At 45.7% G+C, this 19,753-nt stretch overlaps 1 pseudogene; it reads right to left on the bottom strand.

Annotated features, from left to right (window-relative positions):
* Nucleotides 1–13,392: 13,392 nt before the first annotated feature.
* Nucleotides 13,393–18,856, bottom strand: LOC103231814 (glyceraldehyde-3-phosphate dehydrogenase pseudogene; annotated as a pseudogene).
* Nucleotides 18,857–19,753: the final 897 nt, after the last annotated feature.

Here is a 19,753-nt window from a genome sequence, read left to right as displayed (position 1 = left end):
CTGCTCTGCTTGGAGCTTTCATTACCCGGCTTCTATTTCGCGTGTGTTTCTCCATACCCCCTCCCTCAGAGCTCTGTACACAGCTTTATCTGAAAAACCAGCCTCCACCCTATCTGTCCGGGAGAGATATGGTTCCATCTGGTTTTGCTGGGGCCCTGCGAAGGCTGAATTACTCCTATGTTAACCATAACAAAAAAGGGCAACTTGCCTAAGAAAAACAATGACAGAAATAGAAGAGTCAGCCTTGCTGGATCCCATCCTTCATTTTCCAAGCTGGTTTTGGACACTATTGTCCCCTTCTCTCCCACCCGCCCCCGAAGATTTTGACGGCCCTGTAGTCCAACATTATTCACTCAGAACACATCTCCCAGAAAGCATGGGGCAGCCACCACAACTGATCACCTTCCTAACCTCTTTTGAGAGTGTTGCCGTCACTGAGGGCCCTTGACCTGAACATGTACTTGGCATATGAGCAGGGCCTCTTGCTGGGAAATCATGCCAAAAATGAGAGGCAAAGGACACAAGAGCAACCATGCTGCTTTGCTGAGTGTACAAGCACAGGAGCTCCTGCCTCTCCAGCAGCTGAGACGACCATGTTTGTTTTGATGAGTCGTGTTTGCCATCTTGGATTGATGACACTGCTGGCTGAGGTTAGAGAGCCATCTGCATAAGAGGACATAGCAAAGCTCACTGGCCCACACTCACAGCAGATCTTGGCTGCATCCTTAGTAAGCCTCCCATGATCCTTGACTGCTCCAGGATTGACACATCCAGTGAGACAATGGGCACTTTTGCAAAGAGGAGCAGAATTAGAAAGCTCACAGTCTGTTTCCTTTGCAAAGTGCCTTCCTGGTTCCAGATCCTGATTATTCTGGTTTGTCTTTGTATAAATGTCCTGCTCTGAACAACAGCTTGGATCCTCTGGTTGGGCAGAATGGGAGAATCAGTGCTGGACAAGGAGTTAGGGGACCCAGATTCAGATGCTAGCTGTGTCCCTTCTTTTGGAATGAAGGACTTCTTCCCTTAGCTTCAAAGAATGCCACCAGAAGACACCCTTCCCCCATCCCCATCAGGCCCTTAGCTATGGCCATGGCCACATCTTTTCCCAGGATAGCCCATGTCTGATGACTGATTGACAAGGGGGAATTAAGGCTCAGCCCTCTTATCCCATCTTGGGATGGCTCCAAGGGTCATTCAATCTTTCAACCTCCTGATGGAGCGAGCTAAGACTTCCCTAAAGACTGCATCATAGCTCAAGTTCTCCTTCTGCCCACTCTTGCTTTCTTCTCTTCCCTTCCTCAGTCATGGATCCCACAGGCGCTCCCTAATAAACCTCCCACACACTAAAGTCCACCTCAGAGTCCTGCTTCCTGGAAAGCCCAGTGTGCAACAGGGACCCTGAGAAAGTTCAGTACCTTTTCTGAACTGTCAGGAGGTTGTCCAAGAGCCACAGAGCTGTGTTTTGTGCTACCCCTCTTTGTGGTCATTTTCTCTCAGCTGCTCACTATAGATTCCACCAGCTCTTGGCAACCAGACCCACAAAGGAACCCAAAAAGACCCGGGAACCCAGTCACAAAGATGTATGCATGCCGGAAGTGGCTGCTCACCATGGCAGGCTAGCAGGTGGTGCTGGGACACGGTCTGTAGCTCTCGACTGCAATCCAAAGAGCATGGCTGTATTTGGTTTTCAAGCCCATTTGCTGCTTAATTCTAAGGAATAATTTCCTCACTCAGTTCCTTCAACCTGGAGACAGGCCTGGGAGGTTGCCCACTGGCCTGCTTTATCCCAACATTGACCTTTTCTACCTCTCTTCCTATAGAGCAGCGCTGCCCAATAGACATAGAATTCAAGCCACATATGTAATCTCCAATACTAATAGCCATATACGCAAAAATAAAAAGAAACAGGTGAAATTGACCAAAACAATATACTTTACTTAACCCAATGTGTCCAAAATAGGATCATTTCAATATGTGATCAGCATGAAAATAAAGTATTTTTAATTCTTTTTGTTCATACTGTCTTTAACATCTGGTGTGTCTGACATAGTACATCTCAGATTGAACTAGTCACATTGCACATTCTATTGGACTAATCACAATACAGTTTAGGTGACGGTATTGGACAGAGCTGGCATAGATTATACATCAAGAGAGCTGCAGAACCGGGCACATGAGAATCTAGGATTTTGTAGCAGAGTGCTTTGGTTTCTAAGGCTGATGAGTTTGAAGCCTCAACTCATACGTTTTTGCTGACCCTTGTATCTCATTTTTCCATAAATTAAGGATGGGCCAGGTGCAGTGACTCAACCCTGTAATCCCAGCCCTTTGGGAGGCCAAGGCAGGCAGGTCACTTGAGCCCAGGAGTTCGAGACCAACCTGGGCAACCTGGCAAAACTCCGTCTCTACAAAAAATTCAAATATTAGCCAAGTGTGGTGGTGCATGCCTATAGTCCCAGCTGCTAGGAAGGCTGAGGTGGGAGGATCGCTTTGAGCCCAAGAGGTTAAGGCTGCAGAGTTGCGATTGTGCTACTGCACTCCAGCCTGGGCAACAGAGCAAGACCCTATTTCAAAAAAAAAAAAAAAAAAGGATAGTATAAGGATAATATTCTACCTGCCTCATAATATAGGTGTGAAGATATACCTAAGAAGATAATGCCCCTAAAGCAACAATGACATCATAGGTTTTCCAAAAACAATGGCTTTCATACTGACTTCCCGCAACCCCAAGGCCTACCAGCAGCTAGCAACATTAGCCAGCACTGAGGCTTGTAATGTTTGAAAGCAATACCAAAGACACGTTTATTTAGAGTTGTATTTGTGTGCCTCTTGCAAAGTCGTGACCAATTTTCTAATCCCGACCAGGAAAGGAAGCGTTTGGAGCGAGGTATAATGCTACGTGTTCTTTTAGAATGTAAAACATTTAATTAGATGCCAAGAATTGAAAATCTTGATTCAGAGCCCGAAATGGCTAATAAGGTTTTATTGTTGCTATTACTTAGAGTTTTTATAGAACTTTAGGCTTGCAAAGTGCTTTTCAATCACTTGAGAGAATCTAAGTTTGTTAACAGCGAGATGAAAAAATGTTCCATTCATCAGGAGAGACAACATACATAATATTTTAAGTATTTAAGAATTACGACCCTGCTGTGAGAACAACTAAAATTACTTCTACATGGATACAAGAGATTCTAGTTATAGACATAGGACATTAATGCAGATACCAGTGTTATTACCCTGCTGAGTCTGCAAGGGCGAACTTTTGCAAGTCAGGAAATAGGAAAGTTTCTAAAACAAACATTAGCTGGCTCTAGTTACATATACAGAGCTTTTTGCCCACATGTGATTTTTGAACATTTTTCTAAAGGGGCCCTTAAGGTTTTATAGGTGATCATATTAAAAAGTCATACATAGTTCCAAAATGGCATAATTTGTGGCTCTGGGTCACTGAAATCTCCCAGGATTCTGCTGTTGGGCCTTCTGCAATGGAAGACAAATTTGTACCAGTTCCTCTTTACATATTATCAGTGGGGCAGCGTTGGCTGGAAAGCATGTGAAAAGCCAATTTCTCCTTCCCCTGCATACCCAAGGCGAATTCAGGGCCTCTAGCCTGTTGGATGTATCAATTAGCTTCTGCTATGACTCAGTTCAGAGTATACAACAGTGAGTGTTGGTGGACCTGGATGGTTGGTTAGGTGGCTCTCCTGATCTCGGCTGAACTTGCTCACATGTTTGGGCGGCAGCTGGTTGATGGCTAATCAAGCTTCAACTCAGCTTTGCCCTAAATGTTTCTCATCATCCAGCAGGCTAGCCAGGATATACTCTCATGGAGATGGAGCCGGGTATGGTGGCGCACGCCTGTAGTCCCACCTACTCCAGAGGCTGAGGCAGGAGGATCCTTGAGGCCAGGATGTTGAGGCTGCAGTGAGCTGTGATTGTGCCACTGCACTCCAGCCCTGGAAGACAGAGCAAGATCCTGTCTCTTTAAATCAATAGATAAAAAATTTAAAAATATCGTGGAGATGGCAGAGGCCTAAGAGAAAGCAAGCTCCAATGTATGAGCCACTTTGAGCCTCTGGGTCATGCCTGCTGATAGCCCATTGGCCAAAGCAAAACACGTGCCTGAGACAATGTCCAAAGCTGGGTTAGATCAACGCATCTGCTGTGGGAAGGCACTGCAGAGTCACATGACAAAGGGCACAGATGAAAGGAGGGGTGAGACTCATGGTCATCCACACATACTGCCATGGGTCGGGATAAATTAGAATCATTTTCACCAGGCACAGTGGCTCACGCCTGTAATCCCAGCATTTTGGAAGAAGAGAGTGGGTAGATTGTTTGAGTCCAGGAGTTCAAGATCAGCCTGGGCAACACAGCAAAACCCCCGTCTCTAAAAGAATTACAAAAACTAGCCAGTTATGGTGTTGCGTACCTGTAGTCCCAGCTGCTGGGGAGGCTGAAGCAGGAGGATCACTGCTCTCAGGATGTCAAGGGTGTAGTGAGCCATGATTGTGCGACTGCACTTTAGGGTGACAGAGTGAGACCCCGTCTCCAAAAATAAAAAGAATCCTTTTCTTGAAAAGGAAAGATGCATTATCGACATGTGCATCCATTTTGACTGACAGAAAAGGTTCACTGGTAACACCAAGCTAATGCCAAGCCACTACTCTCTGCCCTCACCTCTCAAAACAGTTAATAGGCCAAAGATCAAGGGAAATTTTTCCCCAGCTTTATCAAAGTATGATTGACAAATAAACCTTGTATTTATTTAAGATGTACAACATGTTTTTGTTGTTGTTGTTGTTGTTGTTTATTTTTTTTTGAGACGGAGTCTCGCTATGTCGCCCAGGCTGCAGTGCAGTAGCACGATCTCGGCTCACTGTTGTAAGCTTCACCTCCCAGGAGCACACCATTCTCCTGCCTCAGCCTCAGTCTCCCGAGTAGCTGGGACTACAGGCGCCCGCCACCATGCCCAGCTAATTTTTTGTATTTTTAGTAGAGATGGGGCTTCACCATATCAGCCAGGATGGTCTCGATCTCCTGACCTTGTGATCCACCCATCTCGGCCTCCCAAAGTGCTGGGATTACAGGCTTGAGCCACCGCACCAGGCCAACATGATGTTTTGATGTAAGTATACATTGTGAAATGATCTCCCTAATCAAGCTCTATTCATTACCTCACATATTTATCCTTTTTTGTGAAAACACTTAAAAGATCTCTATTAGTGGCCGAGCACAGTGGCTCATACTTGTAATCCCAGCACTTTGGGAGGCTGAGGCGGGCAGATCTCCTGAGGTCAGAAGTTCAAGACCATTCTGGCTAACATGGTGAAACCCTGTCTCTACTAAAAATACAAAAAATTAGCCGGGCGTGGTGGCACGTGCCTGTAATCCAAGCTACTCAGGAGGCTGAGGCAGGAGAATCGCTTGAACCTGGGAGGTGGAGGTAGCAGTGAGCCAAGATCACACCACTGCACTCAGCCTGAGCAACAGAGCAAGACTCCATCTCAAAAAACAAAACAAAACAAAACAAATTGTAGACAGGGGTCTCACTGTGTTGCCCAGGCTGGTCTCAAACTCCTGGCCTCAAACCATCCACTTGCCTCAGCCTCCCAAAGTGCTAGGATTATAGGTGTGAGCCACCATGACTAACCAAGAATGCTTTTCAAGTGAGCCCCTTCCTAAACAACACTAGCCCACAGCCACCTCCTGCCTGCCTCCTTGGAGTGGCCTCCACTTAACGCCCTAAGCACCCTGCAGAATTCAGCCTCAGAAAGCAGGAGGTCAGGAGTTGCAGGCCTCAGTAGCCACACCTTGGCTGTGTTTGGGCGGCTGCCACGCATGCTGGGGAGAGATTCTGCTCTCTGTCATTCGGCCGCGCATCAGCGGGCCCCGCAACAGGCCCGCACTCAGGCCCGTCTGTCAGGGTGGCACCTGGCCCTCTCGCAGAAGCAGATGGCTTCCATTGATCTTTCCTTGCTAGTCTTTTCTGCATTAACACTCCAAACCAGCCCAGCTTAATCCTGGAACTTAATGGAATCCTCACATGTTCTAGTTTCCTGTATGTTTTCCTGTATGTTTACAAAACAATTGTAGCCAAATTGTTTTTCTTTCTTCTTTTTTTCTAAAGTTTTTACTTTTCTGCAATAGTAGGATTATAAATGGATTTGTATATACAGAGGGAAAAATCAACAGCTTGTATTTTCGAGGACAAAATGTAACCTCACAGCAAAGCAAAGACAATTATGAAAAAATCATTTGTTTTTCCATTTCATGGGTCGTGACATACAGCTCACCTCACATCCCTAGACCAAACCGACCTTCACCTCCCTGGAGGCAGGAGGCTCGGCCTAACAAAACCTTTCAGGGTGAGAGAGAAATAGGAAGGCCTATCCTTTCCTTTGCAGTGGCCCAGAGATCAATATGGATTGAAAAGTTTTGTTTTTATAGAAAAGGCATGGGACCGGGAGCGGTGGCTCATGCCTGTAATCCCAGCACTTTGGGAGGCTAAGGTGGGAGGATCACCTGAGGTCAAGTGTTCAAGACCAGCCCCACCAACATGGAGAAACCCCGTCTCTACTAAAAATACAAAAAAATAGCCAGGCGTGGTGGCACGAGCCTGTAATACCAGCTACTCGGGAGGCTGAGACAGGAGAATCGCTTGAACCCAGGAGGCGGAGGTTTCGGTGAGCCGAGATTGCGCCATTGCACTCCAGCCTGGGCAACAAGAGTGAAACTGTCTCAAAAAGAGAAAAAGAAAAAGAAAAGGCATGATGTTACATGCCTTCAGATGTTACAGATGTTCCAAAGGCAAAACAGCACGGCCACCCTGAGGTTGCAGCTTGGGAAGAGACAAGTAGCTCTGGTGACCTGGCCCGGGGAGAGCAGGGCACCTCCCCCGGTGCCTGGGCCGGCTGATCTCTGCCTGCAACCCAGCTTCGTGCAGGTTTAGCTTTGGCTAGCGAGGCTGCCCAGCAGCACCTAGCAATGTGCAAATCACAGCCTTGGTTGGGCACTCCTTCTGCTGTGTGCCTGAGATGCCAGCGTTAGAGTAAATAAAAGGGGAGGAAGGGCTGGGCACGGTGACTCATGCCTGTAATCCCAGCACTTTGGGAGGCAGAGGGAGGCAGATCACCTGAGGTCAGGACCAGCCTGGCCAACATGGTGAAACCCCGTCTTTAATAAAAATACAAAAATTAGCTGGGTGTGGTGATGCACGCCTGTAATCCCAGCTGCTCAGGAGGCTGAGGCAGGAAAATCACTTGAACCCAGGAGGCGGAGGTTGCAGTGAGCTGAGATCGCACCACTGCACTCCAGCCTCGGGCAACAGAATGAGACTTCGTCTCAGAAAAAAAAAAGGGAGGTTGGTGGGGAAGACCTAGGAGCAAATACTTCAGTATGCACAGACTGGCTCTGGCCAATAGAAATATACTGCAAGTCACAGGTGTGATTCAAAATTTTCTAGTAGCCTTTTTTTTTTTTTTTTTTTTTTTTTTTTGGATACAGGGTCTTCCTCTGTCACCCAGGCTGGAGTGTGCAGTGATCAAGGCTCACTGCAGCCTCGACCCCCAAGCCTCAAGCAACCCTCCCACCTCAGCCTCCCAAGTAGCTGGAACTACAGGCTCATGCCACTGTGGCTGACTAGTTTTAATATTTTTTGTAGACACAGGGTTTCACTATGTTGCCCAGGCTGGTCTTGAACTCCTGGGCTCAAGTGATCCTCCTCACCTAGGCCTCCCAAAGTGTTGGAATTACAGGCGTGAGCCACCATGCCTGGCATATTTTTCTAAAGTAAAAAGGAACAGGTGAAAATAATTTTAATAACATATTTTATTTAACTCAGTACATCCAAAATATTATCATTTCAACACGTAATCCATATGAACTGTTATTAATGAAACATCTTACATTCTGGTTTTTGTACTGTCTTTGAAATTCAGTGTGTATTTTATATTTACAGTACATCTCAATTTGGAAGAGCTGAAAGCTTGATAACCACACGTGGCTAGTGGCCGCTCTATTGGATAGCACGTGCCTGGGGTTTTTCTGGAAGGGGACTCAAGAAAGTTTTAACAGGGGTTGCCTCTCAGGAAGAAAACTAAGAAACTAGGGGAGAAGAGATGACAAGGTTACTTTTAACCATAAAGGCTTTTATATCGCTTGAATTATGTGCCAAGTGTATGGGTTGCGTATCAAAAAACACACACACACCCCGATTTTTTCCGAATGATATGTTCGGTGTTGGCAAGGAATAGGAAAACAGGCATGGTCCTACACTCTTGGCAAGAATATGTGCCAATCCCATCATTCTGGAGGGGAAATTGGCACAATTCTATGTCTAGAAATGTAGTCTAAAGAAAGGAATCAGCTGGGCACAGTGGCTCACGCCTGTAATTCCAGCACTTTGGGAGGCCAATGTGAGCAGATCACTTGAGCCCAGTTTGAGATCAGCCTGGGCAATATAGCGAGACCTCGTCTCTAAAAAAGAAAAGAAAAGAGAAGAGAATGACTCGACAAGAGAGGCCAGTATGTTATGAAAAAGGATGCTCACCTCAGCATCTTAGTTCCTACTGGAACATTGAAAACATCCTAAGTGTCATAAACCGATGTGCAGTGAAACTGCACCCTCTGGAGGGGGTGCCTTCTAAAGACAGGCGATCAGAGATTGAAATCACCAATAGTCAAAACTGCCTTTGAAAATACACAGGACAGCGACATAGCAGAGACTCAACACTAAATTCTACACAGCAAGGTCACTGTTTCTCAGAGTGAGTCCCAGATGCAGTAATTTGCTCACATGTAGGGGCCATACTGTGTGAGAAATATGTACCCTAGACACTAGTATCACTTGGCAAGATTGGAGAGAGACATTTGAATTGACAGCAAGGGAGGAAATAGAAGATCTGTGGCTTCCATCTCATGTTCATTCCTTGAGTGAACTGGTGGGCAAAATCACCCCTATTATTTCAACTGTTTTCTCTTGCTCTGCAAAGTGTATGCAGTGCAAATGACATATTTTAAAGGGTCAGATGATGTGACTCTGCTGCATATTGACCTGTGACTATGAAGAAAACAGATGGAAAGGTATGCCCCCAAACATTATGTGTTTTAACAAATTATTTTTTCTTTTGTCTTTTTGTTTTCACGTGCATACATTTATCTGTATTTTTACATTTTTCTCCAATGAACAGCCTGAGAGTGTATTTTGTCTTACTTCTGGAATATAAAAATAATTGTTTTAAGTCAGTGCTTACCCACCACAACGTAGCCCACCAAGGCCAGAAGAGTTACAGGTTCCTCTGGATCCCCCCAGGGCCTCCTAAAAAAGGAAAATGGTGTGTTCTCTCCTGTAAGCCCAGGGTACATTCTATTTACCATCACAGCCAAAGGGACTTGGGAGGCATCAAAGATGGTGCTGGTGCTTTCAGAAACTGCAGTCCTGCTGTGGCCCCCTGAAGACAGCAGCTCCCCTGCCCTAACCCGATGCCACTACCCCCTGGGGTTCAAAAAATATGAGAAACATCTCCCACAGGGATAGCTTCCCATTCTGGGGACCCAGCTACCTCATCCCTTCCCCTGGGGGCTTCTGTCACCATCCCATCGATTGCCATGCCACACACGGAGCTAGCACAGCTGAACTACAGCTGAACTACGCAGCAGGATAGACTTCAGTAAACAAAGGACACCTTTCAGAGGAACAAGCAGAGCCTCAAAACACTCAGTTAGGTGCAGGTTGAAAGCGTGAAACAATCTCTTGCAGCAACTAGCTGCCATTTCCAGTCAGCAAGCTCTCTGAACATGCTAATGAGCATCACTCCAGGTACCCGCGGCTCACCTGAAGCATATAGCATCTCACTGAATGTGCAGAGCGAGCCTCCAGCGGGTCGTCGTCACTTTTTTTTTTTTTTTTTTTTGGACGAGGTCTCACTGTCACCCAGGCTGGAGTGCAGTGGTGCGATCTCGGCTCACTGCAACCTCCACCTCTCGGGTTCAAGCGATTCTCATGTGTCAGCCTCCCGAGTAGATGGGACTACAGGCGTGCACCATCACGACTGGCTAATTTTTATATTTTTAGTAGACACAGGACTTCACCATGTTGGCCAGGATGGTCTTGAACTCCTGACCTCCAAGTGATCCATGTGCCTTAGCCTCCCAAAGTGCTGGGATTACAGGCATGAGCCACTGTGCCTGGCTCCCTTGTCTCTCTCTCTTTTTCTTTCTTTCCTTTCTCTCTTTCTTTCTTTCTTTCTTTCTTTCTTTCTTTCTTTCTCTTTCTTTCTTTCTTTCTCTTTCTTTCTTTCTTTTTTCTTTCTTTCTTTCTTTCTTTCTCTTTCTTTCCTTTCTTTTTCTTTCCTCCTTTCTTCCTTTCTGTCTCTCTTTCTTTCTCTCTCTTTCTCTTTCTTTCTTTCTTTCTTTCTTTCTTTCTTTCTTTCTTTCTTTCTTTCTTTCTTTCTTCTCTCTCTCTCTCTCTCTCTCTCTCTTCTTTCTTTCTTTTTCTTTCTTTATTCTTTCTTTCTTTTTTTTGTGACAAGATCTCACTCTGTCACCCAAGCTGGAGTGCAATGGCCCAATTATGGCTTACTGCTGCCTCCACCTTCTGGCTCAAGGGATCCCCCCACTTTAGCCCCCTGGTAGCTGGGACTATAGACCTCAGCATCTCAAACAGCTGGGATTACAGGTGTGTGCCACCATACCCAGCTAATTTTTTAAAAAATATATTTTGTAGAGATGGGGGTCTCACTATGTTTCCCAGGCTGGTCTCAAATTCCTGGGCTCAAGTGATCCTCCCACCTCAGCCTCCCAAAGTGTTGGTATTACAGGGTGAGCCACTGCACCCAGCTGAGATGCCCCTTTTCACTTCTCAGGTTTGTGTGTGTGTGTGTGTGTGTGTGTGTGTGTGTGTATTTTGAGGTGGAGTCTCACTCTGTCACCCAGGTTGCAGTGCAGCGGCACAATCACAGCTCACTGCCGCCTTGACTTCCTAGACTCAAGTGATCCTCCCACTTCAGGCCCCCAGTAGTTGGGACTATAGGCATGCACCACCACACCCAGGTAATTTTTGCATTTTTTGTATAGACAGAGTTTTACCATGTTGCCTAGGCTACACTTCGTGGCTTTTTATGCCCCCTCTTCACCTCCCACCAGCCACACAGGGCAGGAGTTAGTGGGCCACTCATTCTTGTAGCCTATCCAGAGGTGAGTGACACGGAAGACAACCCACACAGGCAAGCAGCAGGCCAAATCATACCCCTCACCCTTCCTTAGGGGAGGGCTGTTCATTTGTTCTTTCTTTCTTTTTCTCTTTCTTTCTTTCTCCCTCTCTCTCTCTCTCTCTCTCTCTCTCTCTCTTTCTTTCTTTCGATAGAGTTTCACTCTTGTTACCCAGGCTAGAGTGCAATGGTGTGATCTTGGCTCACTGCAACCTCCACCTCCCGGGGTCAAGCAATTCTCCTGCCTCAGCCTTCCAAGTAGCTGGGACTATGGGCATGTGCCACCACGCCCAACTAATTTTTGTATTTTTAGTAGACACTGGATTTCACCATGTTGGTCAGGCTGGTCTCAAACTCCTGCCCTCAGGTGATCCACCCACCTCAGCCTCCCAAAGTGCTGGGATTACAGGTGTGAGCCACTGCACCCGGCCCTGAGGCCTGTTATTTCATATGGCGAGAGTAGGATTCTGGGATCCACATGCACACAGCAGTGGCTTGGGAACAGCGGTCTTGCTGGCTGCAGATTGGACAGAAATGAGCGGGTTCGGGGAAGGGCATTGATGTAGGAGCTGAGGGACAAAGGAAACAGGAGAAGAGGCAGAAACAGGTTAGTGATGGACAGGGATGGCAGCAGCCTTTGTCAGAATCCCACTTGTCCAGCCAAGTGTATTAGTCTGCAGGAACAAAGGACCACACACTGTCTGGCTTCACCATCAGAAGTGTATTATCTTGGTTCTGGAGGCTGGGAGTCAAGCTCGAGGTGTCAGCAGGGTTGGTTCCTTCTGGGAGCTATGAGTAGAATCTGTTCCATGCCTCTTCCCTAGTTTCTGGTGGTTTGCTGGCAGTCTTGGGGGTTCCTTACCTTGCAGAAGCATCACCCCCATCTCTACCTTCACCTTCTCACGGTGTTCTCCCTATATGCATGCCTGTGTCCAAATTTCTCCCTCTTATAAGGACACCAGTCACATTCGGAGGTACTAGGGATTAGGGTGCTAACATAGTAGGTTGGTGCAAAATTAATTGTGGTTTTTGCCATTACTTTCAGTGGCAAATACCACAATTACTTTTGCACCTTTGCACCAACCTAATATATTTTGGCGGGATATATTAACACCTACTGATTTCAAACTTAGAGTGTGGGTGTCCCTGGCTTTTGTCTACACCACATGCCTGGCTATCTTCTTCTGGTAACAGCACTCCTCTTCCGTTAGAATGAATCCTCCAGGCTGGGCACAGTGACTCACCCCTGTAATCCCAACAGAGGGAGGTAAGGGCGGGAGGATACTTTACACCCAGGAGTTCAAGGCTTGCCTGGGCAACATAGTGAGACCCTGTTCTTCAACAAAAAGGAAAAACAAAAACAAAAAACAAATTTAGAATGAATCTTTTATTTCCATACTGCTGCCAATAACATGACCCCATCTTCCCATTATATGGATGGGCATGTGACCCAAGCTGGCCAATCAAAGTATCTCTCAGTCTCTCTAGGTTCTGTAATTACTTAAATACTTCTAATGTGTGGATGGGGAAAGAGACTAGGCCTGTTTCTGAAAATTGACCCAGGCTCAGTCTGCTCCCAGTGTTTGCTCTTAGGGAAGTCCTCTACAATGACATGCCTGGATTGTTAGAAGTCCAGGGTTACTATGGCTGGGGAAGCAGTCTAGCGTTGAAGCTTGAACCCCAACCTCCTCATTAACCAACTGATTCGGTTTTGCATGTTGCAGTTTTCTCATCTATAAAATGTAATAACAACAATGATATTTCTCTCAGTGCATTCCTACAAGGATCATATATGTGAGAATATGTAGGAATATTCTATACACATATTTATCATTTTTAGAAAGGTACACATTTAGGAATAGGGGAGACAAAGAGTAAGAATTTGTCCATATCAGGCCAGGTGCAGTGGCTCATGCCTGTAATTCCAGCACTTTGGGAGGCCAAGGCAGGTGGATCACCTGTGGTCAGGAGTTCAAGACTAGCCTGGCCAACATGGTGAAACTCTGTCTCTACTAAATATACAAAAATTAACCGGGTGTGGTGGCGCACACCTGTAATTCCACCTACTTAGGAGACTGAGGCAGGAGAATCATTTGAACCCAGGAGGCCAAAGTTGCAGTGAGCTGAGATCACACCACTGCACTCCAGCCTGGGTGACAGAGTGCGAGTCTGTCTCAAAAAAAAAAAAAAAAAAAAAAAAAAAGAATTTGTCTGTATCTAAGCAGTCCTGGCTTTGAGATCTTGCATCATGCCTTGCTGCCACCCTGCTCCCCTCCATCTTGCAGTTAGGCAGGTTCATATGATTGATCCTGCCCACTGGTTTGTGATCTGAAATGACATGTGTCACTTCCCAGCTCAGAGTCAGTGTGGGACTGCACAAGGGCATGAATGCGGGGGTTGGAGGGTTAGGCTCGTTAGGGGACGCCAAGGCTCGTTAGGGGACGCCAATTGGCAGTCTACCAAAATGGTCAGAAATTCATTCATTCATTCATTTATTCATACATTCATTGGCTCATCAAAAATTTTTTGAGCACCTTTATCAGCCCAGCACTGTGCTAGGCTCTGGAAATACAAAGATGAATAAGCAAGGTCATGGCCCTCAAGGGGCTCCACATGTCATAGGGGAGTAGATGCAAGCAAATAATGGTAATGTAATATTATTTTGGGCCTGAGTACAGGGGACTTAGTTGATGGTATGTGACAAGGTGGGGCTCCCTAGGCCCCTCCATTTCCGGGAGTCTGGGTGGAAACACTGGGGAGGGGAGATTCTCAGTGTGGTGAGGACTGAGTGTGGCAGGGACTCCCCAGCAGCTGAGGGCCTCTCTTCCTCTTGTGCTCTCGCTGGGGCTGGTGGTCCAGGGGTCTTACTCCTTGCAGGCCATGTGGACCATGAGGTCCACCACCCTGTTGCTACAGCCAAATTTATTGTCATACTAGGAAATGAGCTTGACAAACTGGTCGTCAAGGGCAATGCCAGCCCCAGCAGCAAAGGCAGAAGAGTGAGTATCCCTGTTAAAGTCAGAGGAGACAACGTGGTGCTCAGTGTAGCCCAGGATGCCCTTGAGGGGGTCCTCTGACGCCTGCTTCTCCACCTTCTTGATGTCATCACATTTGGCAGGTTTCTCCAGACTACATGTCAGGTCCATGACTGACACATTGGTGCTAGGGACAGGGAAGGACATGCCAGTGAGTTTCCCATTCAGCTAGGGGCTGACCTTGCCCACAGCCTCGACAGTGCCAGTAGATGCAGGGACGACGTTCTGAAGAGTCCCGTGGCCGTCATGCCACAGTTTCCCAAAGGGGCCATCCATGGTCTTCTGAGTGGCAGTGATGGCTTGGACGGTGGTCATGAGTCCTTCCATGATACCAAAGTTGTCATGAATGACCTCGGCCAGCGGGGTGAAGCAGTTGGTGGTGCAGGAAGCATTGCTGACCTTCTCAGGGCTGTTTCCATACTTTTCAGGGTTCTTGCCCATCACAAATCAGCAGAAGGGGCAGAAATGGTGACTCTTTTGTCTCCCCGCTCTAAGTAAGCCCCAGTCTTCTCCATGGTAGTGAAGACACTGGTGGACTCCACAACATAATCAGCGCCAGCATCACCCCATTTGACTTTGGTGGGATCTCGCTCCTGGGAAGATGGTGATGGGATTTCTATTGATGACAAACTTCCCATTCTCAGCCTTGATGGTGCTGTGGAACTTGCCGTGGGTGGAATCATACTAGAACATGTAGACCATATAGTTGAGGTCAGTGAAGGGGTCATCAATGGCAACAATATCCACTATGCCAGAGTTAAAAGCAGCTCTAGTGACCAGGCACCCAATACAGCCAAACCCATTTACTCTGGCCTTCGCTTTCACCATGGTGTCTCAGGGATGTGGCTGGCACTGCAGGAGAATATGCAGCTGTCTGCTGAGTAGGAGGAGCAGACAGCTGGTAATGTAATATGTTAGTTCCTATGAAAGAGGGGAGCACTGTCTGGAGGAGTCTAGAGAGTCTTCCTAGAGGGGGAATATATGAGCTTGCTCTTGAAGGGCAAGTAAATGATTGCCAAGAAGAAAGGGAACAGAAGAACTTCTCAGGCAGAAGAAACCACACCTATGAGGACACCAAATATTACAGAGGGAGTGGAGAGAGGTTTGCAGTGGCTGGAGTATAGGGTGTGTAGAGTGTGAATGTCATGCCAAAGTGTTGTGATTTGATGCTGAAGCCTAGGGAACCAAAGATGGCTTTTCAACAGAGAAGTAGGATGAGAAGTCTTTCTAGGAGAATGACTGTTGAGAGGTTGGAAGATGAAGTGGCTGGGGAAATATTGGAGGCAGACCAAGTAGAAGGCCACTACACAAGTCCTGGACGTGACAATGAGGCTCCAACCAAGGCACAGGGGTGAGGATTGGGGCAAGAGGCCAGATTCAAACAGAATTTCTGGGGTATAACGGATGAGATATTGGAATGGGAGCCTGAGGATGACTAATTCTGGATGACTGGCCTGAGACCTTTAGACAGGGCCTAGAGTGGAGAACCCCAGTCTATTAGGCCTCTTTAGCTTGATGGAAATATTTGTTTGTTCTAATTATCTGCTACTGAAATAGCTTTTTTAAAAAATTTATTTATTTATTTATTTATTTTTTGAGACAGAGTCTCACTCTGTTGCCCAGGCTAGAGTGCAGTGGTATGATCTTGGTTCACTGCAACCTCTACCTCCCGGGTTCAAGTGATTTTCCTGCCTCAGCCTCCCTAGTAGCTGGGATTACAGGCACCTGCCAACATGCCCGGCTAACTTTTGTATTTTTAGTAGAGACGGGGTTTCACTATTTTGGCCAGCCTTGTCTTGAACTCCTGACCCCAAGCGATCTGCCCGCCTCGGCTTCCCAGAGTGCTGGGATTACAGGCATAAGCCACTGCACCAGGCCCCTAAATGACTTTCTGATCTATAGTTTGGTTTACTTAGGAGATATACCCTCAGGAAGAATATCTTTTGCAGATCAAAGGCTCATGTCCAGGAGACAGAAAGTAATGTCTAATAACAAACACAAACTTCTCTTACCTCCTGCTCTGCTAAGGAATTTGGTCCTAATTTCATGTTTTGGCCAATGTCCTTGCTTCTGGAATAGATGGGTGCATTTTCTCCTCTGTATATAAGATGTATTTTAAGGGTAGAGCTGACATAATTTGCTGACAGATTGAATGTAGAGTGTGAGGAAAAGAGTGAAGGTGAGGATAACACCAGGCTTTGGGTTTGAGTAACTCAAGAAGTCGAACTACCATTTATTAAGATGGGAAGGCTAGGGTAGGAAGGAGTTTAGTCTTGGATGTGTTATATGTGAGATGTTTTTAGACATCCAGGTGGAGAGATGGAGAAAGTAGTTCAATAGGCCGGGCGCGGTGGCTCATGCCTGTAATCACAGCACTTTGGGAGGTCGAGGCAGGTGGATCACAAGGTCAGGAGATCAAGACCATCCTGGCCAACATGGTGAAACCCCGTTTCTACTAAAAAACATAAAAAATTAGCCAGGCATGGTGGTGCGTGTGTGTAGTCCCAGCTACTCGGGAGGCTGAGACAGGGGAATCACTTGAACTCAGGAGGTGGAGATTACAGTGAGCCAAGATTGCGCCACTGCACTCCAGACTGGTGACAGAGCGAGACTCCATCTCAAAAACAAAACAAAACAAAACAAAAAAACAAGAAAGTAGTTCAATATTTTAATGTAAAGTTCTAAGACATCACCCAGAATGCAGCAAAGAAAGAGAGATGAAAATATAGGCAAGGTGCAGTGGCTCATGCCTGTAATCCCAACACTTTGGGAGGCTGAGGAGGGAAGATCACTGGAGCCAGCAGTTTGAGACCAGCCTGGGCAATATATGGATACCCTATCTCTATGAAAAATTTAAAAATCAGCCAGCATGGTGGTGTGCAGTAGGTCCAGCTACTCCAGAGGCTGAGGAGGGAGGATTGCTTGAGCTTAGGAGGTCAAGGCGGTAGTGAGCTATGATCATGCCACTGCACTCCAGCCTGGGTGACAAAATGAGACCCCATTTCTAAAAAAAAAAAAAAAAGAGAGAGAGAAAATATAAAGGAAGAGTTGATAGATATGGAGGATAAAATAGTCTAATCAATGCTTGCTTGGAGTCTCAGAAGAAAAAAAAAAGAGAAGAAAGGTAATATTTGAGGGGATATAATGGCTGAGAAGTTTCCAAAATTAATGAAAGACATGAATCCTCAGATCCAAGGAGTTCAACAAATTAAAATAGGATTAAAAAAAATTCATATTGAGACACAAAGAGTGAAATTGTAGAACCAAAGAAAAAAACAGAGAAGGTTCTAAAGCAGCCTGGGGGGAGGAGTGGAGAAAATTACCTATAAAAGATGAATCAGAATGTCAGCATAACTCCCAACAGCAACAGTGGAAACCAGGAGACATCCAAATGTCCTTTTTTAAAACTGTAATTTAAATACCACACAACTCATTTATTCAAAGTTATGATTAAGTGGTTTTTAGTATATTCACAAAGTTGTAGAAGCATCACCACTAACTAATTCCAGAACATTTTTATTGCTCCAAAAAGGAAACTCCTTACCCATTAGTAGTCACTTCCCCATTTCCCTCTTCCCCCAGCCTCTGGCAAACACTAATCTACTTTCTTTATAGGTTTGCCTATTTTGAACATTTCATATAAATGAATGATATGATATGTGGTCCTTCATGATTGGCTTTCTTCACTAGGCACATTTTTAAAGTTCATCCATGCTGTAGCATGCATCAGTACTGCATTCCTTTTTATGGCAAAATAATATGCCATTATGTGGATATACTGTGTTAAATTTATCCATTGGTCAATTGATGGACATTTGGGTTGTTTCCATCTTTTGGCTATTATAAATAATGCTGCTATAAACTTTTACATACAAGCTTTATGTGGACATATGTTTTCATTTTTCTTGGGTATATATCTAGGAGTGGAATTTCTGGGTCATATGGCAACTCTCTGTTTAACATCTTGAGGAACTACCAAACTGTTTTCCAGAGCAGCTGTACTATTTTATATCATACCATTTTGTATTATTGGTGGGAACCAGTAATGAATGAGAATTCCAATTTCTCCACAGCCTTGTCAGCACTTACTCTCATCTGTCTTTTTTATTATAGCTACCTTAGTGGGCATGAAGTGGTATCTCATGGTGGCTTTGACTTGCATTTATCTGATGGCTAATGATGCTGAGCATCTTTTCATGTGCTTATTGACCATTTGTATATCTTCTATGGAGATATGTCTATCCAAATTCTTTCTCCATTTTTAATTGGGTTGTCTTTTTATTACTGAGTTATAAGAATCATTTATACATTCTTGATTCCAGATCCTTATCCAATATGTTTTTCAAATATTTTCTCCCATTCTATGGGTTCTCTTTTCTCTTTTTGCTTTTTTTTTTTTTTTTTTTAAAGACAATCTCATTCTGTCATATAGGCTGGAGTACAGGAGTGCAGTGGTATAATCATAGCTCATTGCAGCCTCAACCTCCCTGGCTCAAGCAATCATCCCGTCTCAGACTCCCAAATAGCTGGGACTATAGGTGTGCACCACCATGCTTGGCTAATTTTTCTTTCTTTTTTCTTTCTCGCTCTCTCTCTCTCTTTTTTTTTTTTTTTTTTGTGGAAATGAGGTCTCACTATGTTGCCCAGCCTGGTCTGGAACTCCCGGATGCAAGCAATCCTCCTGCTTCAGCCTCCCAAAGTGCTGGGATTATAGGTGTGAGCCACTGCACCCAGCCCAAATGCTATTTTTAAAGTGCTGAGAGAAAATAACCATCAACCTGGAATTTTACACTGCAGTAAACTGTATTTCAAAAAGAAGGGTAAAAAACAACGGAAATTTTGATTGTTAGTTGAGGTTTTACCAGCAGCTAACTCCCAGTTAAGGAACTCTTTAAGGGATGTACTTCTGGAAGAAGGGAGGAAAGTCTGAGATGCAAGAAAGAACATTTCAGGCCGGGCGCGGTGGCTTATGCCTGTAATCCTAGCACTTTGGGAGGCCAAGGCGGGTGGATCACCTGAGGTCAGGAGTTCAAGACCAGCCTGGCCAACATGGTGAAACTCCATCTCTACTAAAAATACAAAAATTAGCCAAGAGTGGTGGCAGGTGCCTGTAATCCCAGCTACTTGGGAGGCTGAGGCAGGAGAATCACTTGAACCCGGGGGGGCAGAGGTTGCAGTGAGCTGAGATTGTGACACTGCACTCTAGCCTGCCTGGGTGTAAGAGAAAAACTCCATCAAAAAAAAAAAAGAAAAAGAAAGAAAAAAAGAAAGAAAGAGAAAGAAAGAAAGAAAGAAAGATAGATAGATAGATTTCAGCTGCAGCATTTATTTATCACGCTAAAAGAGCCACCCACATTAGCAGCCCCAGCATCCTGAAGCCAGGCTTCACCACCCTTCCCAACCTTCTTCCCCAGTAAGGTCCGGTGGTAAAGCACGGGCTCCTTCTTTAGGCTGCATGTATTCACAGGAATTACAGAAAACTGGAACACCCCCGGCTGGCATGCAAAG

Source organism: Chlorocebus sabaeus, chromosome X, assembly GCF_047675955.1.
Source record: "Chlorocebus sabaeus isolate Y175 chromosome X, mChlSab1.0.hap1, whole genome shotgun sequence".
NCBI lineage: Eukaryota > Metazoa > Chordata > Mammalia > Primates > Cercopithecidae > Chlorocebus > Chlorocebus sabaeus.
Note: the sequence above shows the minus strand (reverse complement) of the source record. Positions and strands in the feature narration are given on the sequence as shown.